This window comes from Verticillium dahliae, genomic scaffold (genome assembly GCF_000150675.1).
Source record: "Verticillium dahliae VdLs.17 supercont1.6 genomic scaffold, whole genome shotgun sequence".
Taxonomy (NCBI): Eukaryota; Fungi; Ascomycota; class Sordariomycetes; order Glomerellales; family Plectosphaerellaceae; genus Verticillium; species Verticillium dahliae.
In genome coordinates, this window is record NW_009276926.1 from 723,522 (window position 1) to 727,540 (window position 4,019).

Sequence of the window (4,019 nt, forward strand, 5' to 3'; positions counted from 1 at the left end):
AAGGGGAAAAGGTTCAGTAAACCAAGGGGAGAACTTTGGTACATCTCCGTCCACTGCTCGTCCAAAAATAAAATTCCGTAAAAGGGCAAGCACCACAGACAAGTGGCACACACATGATGGATGGGGCAGGAAGAGCATCGACTCCCAGGTACTTGCGGCACGTCGAAGCGGGCCTCGGGAGACGTCTGAGGAAGTGAGAGAGACTCAGTCAGGGCCAGCAAGGTGGAGTGGAGGGGCTCCATCATTTGGCGTGCAAGCAGGGGTGGCAGAACGCCCAGATGGCGGACAAGGGGGAGTAGACTGGTGTTTTAGGGGCTTCCCGTTTAGCAACCAGCTCGTTTTCAGCTTGCGATTCGACGGACCCAAAGATTGAGACGAGAGAACACGGACTCAACTGACAAGTCGATGGAGTCAGGAGCCGGGGGGCAAACTGCCACCTCCCGAAACCCTGGGACGCTGGTGCCCGGAGGGTAACACCGACAGCGATAGGTTACTGAGTCCACCAGACCAGGACTCTTGGGTCTCTTTCTTACTGTGCTCTTGTATCCAGATAGTCTGGGCAGTCTTCATCGGTCACTCAGTATCCGCCCAAGCGGTTTGCAAAAAAAATAAAATAAAAAAAAATGAGACGTACCGAGTCCCTCCCCCATAACCATTCCTACTGCCCAGCTATCCAGCCCTGCATTTCTACAACGACTCCAGAACTTCATTCTAGGCAAAAGGCCGTCATTTGAAGTAGGATATATTATATTAGTCGATAGATTCAATAGCCACTATAATTTTAGATCTAGCAGGTGTCTTGTAGTTGTGTTGTGCAGTCATTTTAGATAGAGGGGTTGGGGTGAAGCATTCAGTACGTCTCATTTATTTTACAAACCGCCTGCCGCCCTCACTGGCAAGACATGCCAGACAGGGCGGTCGGTTCTCCAATGCCAGTGGAGAGCCTGGCATATGACCAACAGCCAGGGGTGCATCGATCTGCACGCACAGCCTGGCAGCTGGCTCGGTGAGCACACGTTCACGCGGTCCTGGCTGGCCTGTCCTGTTCAGTTAGCCTCCCTGGGCGAGTGGACATGATACATTGACAGAGTTGGGGCGGGATGCGGTGTGTGCGTCTCCCAACCTGGTGGGCCGGCCAGGCTCATCGTGGACGACAAGTCGGCGACCAAAGGTAGTATCTAGTGGTCTGGCGCACAAGGATGTGGGCATGGACGGCATCTACCGACATGGCCAGGGGGGGCGTGGCTTGTGATAAATGAAGGGAATGGAGGGAGAGATGAGAAAGTGATGTGCTTCGGGCCCTTTAGCGCCCCCGCATCACGGCCTTCTCGAAGTCGCAGCGAAGTTTTGGCGTGTCGAGCGTTCGATATATCGACTGACTCGAGCCAGGGGCGTTGTTTGGTCGGCAGTCCAGCCAGAATTGTCAGCATGTCTCGCTCCCAGTCTCTGCCCCGGGTTGCTCTACCATGTACATACTTAGGTAGGTAGCTGAGTTGAGGCACCTGTTCATTATTGCTCCGACAGTCCGTCGCCGCCGCCGTGTCTTGCATGAATTAGCCCAATATGGGTTCGAAACGATTCTCATCAACTTGCTATTGCATTGTGGAGGTCAACGTTACTAAAAATCGATCCGGGGCCCTTCACGCCGAGATGATGCAGATCGTCCTTTTCGCGTAACACATGCGCGTTTTCACACGCGCGGCCTTTTAATTCCTAACCCTCCCAAAGTCGAGGCGGCCTCAAACAACGTCGGATGAAAATACGACCGCCCTTTTTGCCAAGTTACTACGTACGTCACCCGAAACCTGGGCAAATTTATTTGAAGGCCATTACGAACGCCCGGACATGATGCTATCTGGTACCTTTCTTCACATCCAAAAGCATCCGGGCACTACGTCGCCTACAGCTAGTGAATGACGGAGGTGGATCGGTCACTCCCCCCTCTTCGGCGTCGCCATGAGACCCCTGGCCGACTCAGCGTTTCTCGAAGACGCAAAGAAGACTGTCAGGCGACTATCAGCGGGGCCATGTCTCCCAAAAGCCGGCCCCAATTTCACGATGGCCCCATCTAGGTACGGCGCCATGTATCGTTGCAGGCCTTTTCTCGCCGTTCGTCCACCTGCGGGGCAGAAAAAAATACTAAAGAGATCACAGGCTGGGCTCTCTGTTCCTTAGTACTGCCCGAGATGGCAACGAAACCGTACGCATCATTTTCAGCCTCGCTCCAACCAGGACGCTGCGTAGCCTCTAGAGACGAAAGACTCGAAACGAGCGTGGACCCAGGAGACTGGCCACTGGTCTGCTCCTTTCTTGGCGCGGGAGCGCCAGTTGGTGGAAGAAAGGAGAATCGACATTTAGCCAGGCCGTGGCTCTCTCCGGTTTACCTGTTAGCAACGAAGTTTTCTTTTTAGATCACAGTGAACCTGGACTGGGCTGTCATAACAACTGGGGGCCAGGAGGACCGAATACCCAAAATACCGGTGTGCCATCAAGGAGCAGCTCGCATCCTTTACACGTTGCAGCGTCCATAATAATACCGTAAGTCCTAGCCGTCCATCCCATCCTACGCCTTGGGATGGACAGGTTTGACCCACCGAGCTGCAGCACTGGGCATGGACGGCATGGCTCCTCCCTCATTGACCGGTGTGCATGGGGCATGTGTCCCAAAGGTGGTTCGGTCCCTGGTTCCTGGGGTGAAGCTGTACCGAGTAGCTTCCACAACTACTGACTCGTCCCAAAGCAACGGCTCGGGTCGTAGGGAACGGAACGGAACGGACTCGGGTGGAACGGGGCTTTCAAGTCCACATGGCACTGTTGAGAGTGCTACAGCGGCCACGATTCTAGTACCACAAGATGGTGAACCACGGTGTTGGGGTGGTGACTGTTGTCGATTGACGATGAAGTGAAATTCCTGCTGCATCACCTCACGTTCAGCAAGGTACACACAGATCGACAAGAGTCTTCGCAGCGGCAAAGGTCAGTATCATCCGTTCGCCCCGCGCTCCCACCGCCGTCGTCGGCATATCGGCTAAAAAGCACGTGTAGATCAGCTGGTTGTGTTTGTGGTCAAGGGTCGCGTCATGTCCTGGCTATCAAACTGACGCTGCACCGTCGTCACCAGCCTGTCCTGCTGAAGGTGCCAATCCGCCGGCCACATTGCTTGATCAGGGACCTAGTGCAACACCCAAGTCCTGCCACTGGGCATCAGTCCAGGTGTCTCTCCATTTCCCCGGGCGGCCAGGACGCCAGGCCTCGGAAGATCTACACCGCCGTTGCTCAATTTGCTGTGCTTCCCGCCAGCAGAGGATCTTGCTCAGGGCCTTGAAATGCCTCAGATGTTCCCTCCACCTGCTGGAAGCACGCTGCACCACGGCTTGGCGATCGAAATGCGGGCAGCCCAGGCAACATATCGTTCTGCTGCCCTGCGGGCGTCACACAAATTTCCCTGGCCCCATCGAGTTCCCGATCAAGAGGGCGTCTCCACACTCGGTCTGGCTTTTTCCAGGGAAGTCATTATGCGGCCCTGATCTTGGTGCCATCTTGACGGTTTGAGGGACGTAGAGAAAACCCAGCAATCAGGATGGCGAGCCCCTGGTCCCATCGTGCCACCACTCGATCGGCTTTTGCACTGGATTGACGTCGCCTCGTTAGCAGGGACACAAGCAGTGATCTGATGACTTTTGTTCGCAGCGACCTGCCGTTGCAGTCATCGTGTCCGGCCGTACCGGTCAACCTGAATGACCTGCTGCCAGAGGCGGTGGAGGAATCTTGGCAACAAGGGGACGTGGGTGGATGAGTGGGTTTCCCTTCCGCCAAACGACCCAAACCAGCGCACTGGGTCGTTCCGTTCCACCACATTATCATCGCTAGCGTCCAGCCAGGACGGCGACGAGAGCCAAAGGGGATAGGTAGAGCTCCCTTGTCCCCCAGCCATGTCTCGCCATGTCCTGCCAGTTGCTCGTCATCTACCCTCAGCAGCGCATCGCAAATGGATTCGTACGGGGTCAAGGTTGCCCAAA